Below are 9,480 nucleotides of genomic sequence, written 5' to 3'. Positions count from 1 at the left end.
AATTGGAGAACTCTTTGTTCTTGAAGATATCCTGTCTCAAAATATTCAGTAGAAAATCACTGAGGAAAACTACCAGAATCGTGTCTAGCCTACATATATACAAGCAGAAGGTCGGAGGTAGAGGGAGAGAGGGTGAGGGAAAAGGAGAGGGAGTCATTGTCAAATAAGCAATAACACTAAAGCAGACATGCAGAAGAATCCATGTACCCTGTAACTGATAAAATATCACTAGTATCCTCAATTGACCTAATGGTGCCATCATTTTATTCAATAAACCAGGAAAGCTTTCAAGTCTTCAGTTAAATTTGCTTTTACACTCTGGAAACCAGTGGGACAGCAGAGTCTAGTAAGGTTTTTTAATGAGAAGTTAATGTAAAATTTCCAGGAACAATAAAATTTACTTGTTTTGAAATTTTCTTTGCAATCCTGCACTGTTGATATCATTTTGGTATTGACTGTAGTATAATTATCTAATTAAAACCATAAAAGTAGGTAAATAGACCATACGAAATGCTGAGAAAATCATAAATTTGAGAAGACTTGAAACCAAACAACATGTTATGGGTTATGGCCAATAAAATTAATTTGCACTCAGAAGAAAACAATATTCAATGAGCCTCAAATTAAGGATTGTAATCATTTAAGGGGTTTTAAATTTCCATAACGTTTATTTTTCACAGTCAATTTAACTTAATTTATTATTTTAAACCAGGTTCATTTTCACACTCATATGTTGCTACTTGATAGAAATGTGTGTAATATGACTATGGTAATAAAGACTATGTTTTCCCTTTATAATCTTCAAATTACTGAAGATAATCATAAACTCAATGACACACGGTACAATAATTCAGAGAGCAATGGAGTTATACCTGTCGTCTGGCACTCAATCAGTGATGGAATGGCTCCCCTGACAATGCCATCATCAGGAAATTTGAAATCTACTGGATGCACCAAAATATTGAGTTGGTAGGGGTTTAGCAAGCTTTTTATGGGTAAACAATGCATCAAGGCAGTCCGCACATGGGGTATTTACTGGTATTTAATAAACTAGCATTCTGGAAATGAACAAGTCATATCCCCATTATAATCCAAGAGTCATGAATGATTGATAATATAAAATATAGACTAGTGGGGTAAAAGATGTGAGACAATATGGATTAATCAGTTCTAAGGATGTAAAAAATTATATAAGGGTGCAGATTCCATGGACAGAATGGCACTTACAGACAAATACAATTGATGGCAATATATCATATGGTGATAAGTCAGCAGAAATGCAATGAAGAACCCTGGAAATTGGTAATGTGAGATGAACCACCAAGCAATTAGATCACAGAACAGTGTTAGCCCACAGATTCTCACACCAAGCAACAGCCCTTTCATCACTTTGTCATTTCTCAATTGCACCTTCTTGAAGATGTTGTTATTTGAAATTTTGACTATATGCTAAACTTCATAAATGATCTGAAATGACAATAATCATACTACTAGATAACTATATCAAGAGCAAATGACAAGTAGATAATCTTTATAAAATTAAAGGTTTTCATATTGACCTGGATTAATGGTATAAGCTCCTATTGTTATAATGTTGACTTCTATTATATATTTAATAGAGCAAAATCAATTCTATAAGCAAATAGTCTTAGATTTTTTTCCTGAAATTATCTGTCTGTAATGATTCTTTCGAATAGTAGTAATCAAACTCAAATGGCTCTTTTTATACAAAATTAAATCTTTGTAATTGTACACGTGTCATATTTATGTCACATACTGTTTTTTAGTTTATTGCTTTCTCTCTTCATGATCATTTCCTCCTGATCTTTAAAGAATATCTTTTGCTTGTATGTTTACAGGAAAAGGGTTATACAGGTTGTGTGGATGTGTGGAGGAGATAGAAAATCTTTCAGGAAAGATTTTGTCCTCCCATTGTGTTCTCCTGAGATAAACTAAGGTCATTAGGTTTGTAGGCTAAAGCTTTCCTTGTTGAGCATCTTGGTGCACCTGCTTTGTTTTATGAGGGCTATTCGAGCAATTGTCTCCACATAGAGTTATCAGTGAAGCAAACAAGAGGAAAAGAACATCAATCCATTGCTTGTATATAACCAAATAAAGTTGATGTTTAGGTTAAAAATTTAATAAAATTGTATTCACAGATTATGTATGTTACTTCTTTAACAGCACTTATATTTTGAATAGATATAAATATCTTTCTGAAAAGGCAACTGACAGAAAAAGCAATAAATGTGTTATGTTTCCATTGTCTACTAACTGTAAGTGAAAGCTACCATGTGATGAAAATTTGCTAGTCAAACTAAAGACTCCAACGGGAATCAGTGATATTTAGCTGGTTTACCGTAATTGTAATTGTTATAATGCCATCAGCAATATCATTGGAACAAGAAATATAAGCAGATATGTTGGTCAATACATGCCTTCAGGAATGAAATAAGGTGAACAAAGTTGTATCATTTTCAAGTGCTGACGTTAACAACTACCACAGACTAGAAGGTTGCTTCTTCCCACTTTTGGAGGTCAGCAGTCAATCATCAGCAAACATAGTTTTTTTCTTAAGAATCTGTCCTTGGCTTAAATACAAGTATCTTCCTTTGATTTGTTACATGGTCTTTGCTCTGTATACCTCAATTTTAATCTATACTAGAAGGCCACCAGTCATCCCAATTTAAAGCATGCAAATATGACCTCATCCTACCTTAATTTCTTAGTTTAATATTCCATTTTCCAGGACAATTACATTGAAAGTTGTAGTGACTTAATAATTAAGCATATAAATTTTTCAGACACATTGCTAAAGCCATAATACTATTTAACTTTTACTCTTTCATATCATTTCAGGCTTAAATTCTACTCTAACCTTAATGACTGAGCTAGTTAATTGTGTCATGTCTTGCACCTGCTCCTATTTATTTTTAGTTTTTACATGTTTTTAAAAGAATAAGACTCAATCATATATTACTTGATTTTTGCCTTGTAAGCTATATAGGCACAAATCAAGTTTGTATAAAAGACATTATGTTTATATAGCAAATATCTTTATCGAGAATCTTGGGAAAAACATTGTAAACATCGTAGAAGAAAGTTAATTTATTGTTTCTAATTCAGTAAAAAGGAGAAGAAAAACATTATACAAGCAAATATGAAAATAAGAAACATTTAGAAAGAGAAGGCTACATCTTGTCTAGGATAGTATTTTTTTTAAAAAAATTTATTTAATATGACTCAAATATGTGTGCAGAAAGAGAATCCCAGCAATTACATTTATTCTAAATTAGACAATTATTCATGGACACCTGATGACATGTGTCATATACAAATTCACCCCATATACATTCACACACTCCCCTCCCATGATTTGTAGGGTTAGAACTTTCTTAGTATTTTGTATCTTCTTTTGAAAAAGTCAATAATGTTTCAGAAGGAATGAACCATTGCTTGCTGGGTGAAAAATGCTGGGGGGTCATTCCAGATAGCAAGATTATACAACAGGGTCTGACTTACCATTTTCTGCATTTTGTATAGTATAGATAAAAGCATTTACTCTTATTTTCAGTTAAACACTGAGTTTAGCCTCTTTTCTCTACCAAGAAAATGTTATTATTTACCTATTCGGTTCAATACAGTGTCAAAGACATTCAAGAGACTCAAGATGTTCAGCAATCACTTTTCTCATTGCTCAGCTTCACAAATTCCCTGATCTGACTTCATTCCCAATTCCTGCTCCTTTTTGATTTATGTCACAGATCTTCATCATCAAAACACTTTTTGTCTTAAAATATTTGCAAAAGTTATATAAACTTAGTATTCTTATTCATTTATACTCTGCTGAAAACTACATTTCTTTGTGTGTGTTTTTATAGAGGTAGCAGGTTCCTATCTCAGTGTGGTGCATTCCCCTGGGGTATGTTATATTAAGGCACCTGTTGTTTTGGTCACCAACTCATTGCATATATCTCTATAAAAACACTTTCCTCATTCACTTTCTTTCTGGCTTTACTTTTTTTAGTTACTATACCCTGCCATGATTTGAAAATTCTTTGGCCAACTGATCTATATATATTAATTCATTTACCATATTTATTTTAATTATCCAGATAATTTTTTACATCTCATTGATCATGTCCAATATCTTATGAAGAATGTTATCTCATGTGATATGTGAAGCTTATTTTCTAATACAGAACATGTGTATACATGAAATCTTATACTTGTATCAGCTCTTTGTGTGACTGTGAATAACTACAAATAGGCTTATACGTAAATAATTAAAACATTTTTGCTATATCCTCAAAGTAGACATCTTTCACATTCTCTCTTTTTTTTGCTTGTTTGGGATATTTTATTTAATTATCTATTTCACATTTATGAATTATCTTGTAATCATGAAAAATTACATTTATTTTTTTCCATAGATAGAGCATTGCAAAATAAGTGATACTCACAAGTAGCTGAAAAATTATTTTGAATAAGAATATAGTTGAATGACTATAACCATTTTACTTCTTATGTTTTTAGCAAACTAAGAGCACCCCTGTAGGGTGAATATCAAACTTCATGCCATCTTTCTATTTGTTTGCCCTTGATAATTATTCCTTCTACAAAGGCTTCATTTCACATATTTTACTTGAAATGGTAGTGTTGGGTAACTCTGATGACGTTTGTCACTTGTTAATTATATCATTTTAATAATTTTTCAAGTTATATCAAATAAAAAAATCCACAATCATAAAAATATTTAGTATACTTTATATTTAAAGTTATCCAGAGATTGCAGATTAACAGTTCTGATATTTAAGGCTAAATTTCAGTTCAGATATTATAATTATTTAAACATTTTTATATAAAAAGTTAATTTGCATTTTTACATATTCATTAAATTATTTTATTTATTTGCATTCCAAAAGTTGCCTTCCTCACAGCCCTTCATCTTGCCCCCCTTCCCAAGTTCTTCAACCCAGCCACCTTCACCCTCCACTTATGAAGGGGTAATCCCCTACCTGCCCCTACTAATATCCCTCTTTCCCAGGGTATCAAGTTTCCAGAGGACTGAGCTCATCTGTTCCCACTGAAGCCAAACAAGGCAGTCCTCTGTTATACATGCTCCCAGGACCATGAATCAGCCCATGTGTGGTCCTTGATTTTGGCTTAGTCTCTGGGATCTCTGAAGGGTCCAGGTTAGTTGCCACTGTTCTTCTTCCTATGAGGTTGCAGTCCCCTTCAGCTCCTTTAGTCCTTCCCCTAACTCTTCCATACTAGTCGCTGCCCTCAATCCAATGTTTGGCTCTAAGTGTCTGCACATGTCTCAATCAGCTGCTGGTAGAGCCTCTACGAGTGTAGCCATGCCAGACTCCAGTTGGCATGCACAATATGACCTCAGTATAGTGTCAGGATTTGGTGTACACATATGGATGGATCCCAAGTTGGGTAGGTCACTGGGTAACCTTTCTTTTATTCTCTACTCCATTTTTGTCCCTACATTTCCTTTAGACAGGAACAACTCTGGGTAAAATTTTTGAAGATGTGTGTGTGGCCCCCGGCCTCAACTGGAGGCTATGTCTATCTAACTTGAGTTGCTCCTTTTTGGTTCCATCTACCCACAGTGAGGTAAGGCATGCTGAGGAGAAGAGGCCTGATTGTGATACAACACAGGAAACTGCATTGTATTAAGGACAGAGGGAGAATGAATGAAAACTTATCTAATTATTTTTAAGGATAGAGAGGAGAAAATTGCTTTAAAGGAAATTTGAAAAGGTCTATGCCAAGGCAGGCAGCTGGGTTCTTTGAAGTGGGATACTTAAGAATTTTGGGAATGCTTAGCATGGTATGACAAATTAGTAATCTGAAAATAGGTTTATACATTAACTAGAAGGGAATTTAATTGACATTAAATTCATGGGGAAGAATGTTAATTTATTATGTAGAGACTATATATATATACATATATATATACTCTTATACTCTCTCTATATAAGAAATATATATGTATATGTATATATATATATATATATATATATATTCCCACATAGTATTAATCTACATAGAATGGAGAACATAAGTATGCATAGATAAAAACATAAATGTAGGCCTTGACCTCACTATTACAAATTAGTCATGTAAGAGCAAGACAAGGGATAGTGAAGGAAAACTATCTCAATGGATATTAATTGTTTAGATTACTTTAGTTGGTTTGAATTGTTTTAATTATCAAAATGCATGTGGTTATAAGTTTTGTAGTCATGGTATTAAAAATCCTCTGTGAGAGAGGTCAAAATGGAGCAGGCCTGAAGAGAAAGGAGGCTGCTAAATTAAATCAATCCATATTCTTGATGATTTGGGGTTGCTGGACAAAGGAGATACTATTTTGGGAGAAAGACTCTGTATTTGTTTAACAGGAAAGAAGAAAAGGGTTTAGACCCCTTCCAAAGAGATATGGATCAGATATGAGAGGGGAATTCCCCCTGAAGATCTTGGCTACAGAAAAATAAATTCAAGAAAATCAAACAGGACAGGAAACTTGATTTGCTAATTCCTCTGCAGAGGAACAGCCCTGTAACTGGCTTAGACAAAAAAAAAATGTCTATGGCCAAAACTTCAACTAAAATTAAACAATAAATCTTGTTCGTTATAGAATTCTTAAAATTCATCATGCCATCCTTCACATCATGCCTGAATGAAGATCTATTATAGTAAGTTGTTGATCAAATTAACTAAAAACAAACAAACAAATAAACAAGCAAAAACAAAAACAAAAACAAAACCCCACAGTTTTCTTTCACTTGCTCAAACAAGGATGGAAAATTCATTCTTAACTCACATAATCCATACAAATATCTTAAAAGTACTAAAATTTTGGTTGTAAGATTCATATATTGCAGAATGTACAGCTCTGACAAGATTCTTCTAAGGGACACTGAAATGAGAACTGCTGTTCCAGCTCCCCACCTCCTGATTGTGTTTCCAAATACTTGCTTCCAGAACATTTTCAAGAATAGTGATGATTCCAGAATACTTCAGTTTGTCCAGCCTTTCAAATGGATCCAATCAGAACTTCAGTCAATCCCTGAGCCTTCTAAGCACACAGAGACTATATAACAGTTGCTAAACCTAGCTTTCTTAAGTCTAATCAAATTTTCTAATTATTTTACCCTTCTCTACCTCTTTAAAAATATTCCTCATCCCAATTCAGCAGGAAGAACTAGTGAAGAGTCATCATGCATATTTCTTTGGTATGGTGTCTGGTTATGGGCATTTTATAAATTAGATAGAGTGTAATTTTAAGGAATAATTTAGAAGTGCTCATAATTTTGATCAGGAAGGAAAATAGAGAGCTTAGACTTGTAGATTCATGTCTTTTCTTTTCTCTTCTCTACCCTTTCTTTCTTAGGTAAAAGGAAGGGGGTTGAAAGGAAAAGGAAGGATAGCGTAATAATATAAGAAATTAGTACTACTGGACAGTGGTAGCGCATGTCTTTAATACCAGAACTTGGGAGGCAGAGGCAGGCAGATTTCAGAGTTCAGTGCCAGCCTAGTCTACAGAGTAAGTTCCAGGACAGCCAGGGCTATACACAGAAACCCTGTCTCAAAAAAATAAAAAAAGAAAGAAATTAGTTCTATTTGATGGATTACTAAATTTTTCTTAAACAAAACATTGTATACAAACAATCTTATATTGGTAGAAATATTTAAATTTGATGTAAAATTGACATTATTTCTTACATTTGTAAAAATATGTATATATTGATTCAGATTTAAGGTTTTGTTTGGTATGAATTTTTATATATGGAAACAAAAGTTGAAGTTAATATTGTTACTCTTATATAAGCATTGTGTCTATGCAACTCATTTAAGAATACAAGGCTTTGACCCAGTCCATCTATAGCTGCTACTACAAACAATTTAGGATGATTAGGTAATGCACATTAAGGTCCAGATATAACTCATGGTTATATTAGATTCTGATTTAATTATACCAAGTTTTTTTTAATATTATTCAGATAAAAATAGCTAAGAGTAGTCTATGTGTAATAGTTCATGCATACTTTATATAGATAGATATTCCTAAAGGCATCAGAAATCCACAGAATATGGCATTTATAATCATTTCCTTATTATTAGATTTTTGACTAAGAAACCTGTCTTTTTCTGACAGTATGCCATTTATGGTTCAAAGAAAATATTAAGCTTAATAGCCTCCACATAGAGTTGCTCCAGTTGTGACAAGGTAGGCCCTGGACATGAATTGCCCTAATTCACCTACCTACAAAATAAAACTACTGTACAGGAAAGGACACAAGATGCCAGATAGTCAACAGCTTAGCTCTGCTAAAAATGGTAAGCTAGCCCTTCATAATTCCTGCTTCGTTTAAAAACTGTCTGATAGTTCTAGGGACGGGAGGCTGAAGAAAGATGCTCCAACGTTTTGAAGAATAGGGGACTGTTCAAGTAATCAGCTGTCTCTGCAAATTGCTTAAGTTTTGGAAGCTATGCGTTACTCCTTTTTGTATATTCAGGTAATTAATTCTTTCTTAGATGTCTGATGGGGTTGAAGACTAGTTACAGTCTCATAATCAAACTTAAGTTGTTCAGCATTCAGAAAGATGATGTAGATTTGACAGGATGGTTTTGAGATTGTAATGAAATTTAAAATCAAAACATAATTCAGGTATAGAATTGTAAACTCTTTAAGTTAGGATAAATGTTAGAGTAATGTATCTAAATTAACAAAATTTATAGACTGGAGATTATTAGTGCATGTAATATCTTAAAGTCTGTATAACTATTATAACTATGTTCATTGTATATCTAAGAAAAAAAGGACTTTTGATGCATGAAAAGGGTGAGATGTGGATTTGGCTTAAAATTTGCATTATGTTATTAGGGTTCTCTAAATTGCACAGTAACCCCGCATGTAAAATGCTGAGGGTCCCTGCTCCCAGTTGGTTTGAATTGTTAAATAAAGTTGCCAGCAGCCAGCGTCTGGGTAGGTGACAGATATGGGACCTTTGGTTTCTCAAGCAAAGAGACTCTGAGAAAAAAGACAGAACCATCATACCAGGAGAAGGGCAGGACAGAGAGACAGCCCACATGTAAGATCTGGATGAGTGGCCACAGACCCTACCTCCACCACAAATTGGTCTAGGACAACAGAGATGGAATATAGATTTTTGTAAGTAATAACTCAGGAGTATCAGAGGGGAGGTGTTAGTGACATGGATGTTTAGGAGTGTCCCAACCATTAAGCTTCTTAAGGCATATTAAATATAAGGTTATGTATGCATCTTTCAGCCTAGAATCCAGAACACTGGGGAGGGTAGTAAGGAACTTGCACTGGCACTACTGGGATGATCTTGGATAGCACTAATAGTCTATCGTATCAAGTCTCCCACCATTAATATGCAAGGTTCAGTACATTTTTGTTTGTTTGCTTGTTTGTTGAGGAATGTGGGTACCCTTGTATTT

This window comes from Mastomys coucha, unplaced genomic scaffold (genome assembly GCF_008632895.1).
Source record: "Mastomys coucha isolate ucsf_1 unplaced genomic scaffold, UCSF_Mcou_1 pScaffold7, whole genome shotgun sequence".
In the NCBI taxonomy this organism is placed as follows: Eukaryota; Metazoa; Chordata; class Mammalia; order Rodentia; family Muridae; genus Mastomys; species Mastomys coucha.
Note: the sequence above shows the minus strand (reverse complement) of the source record.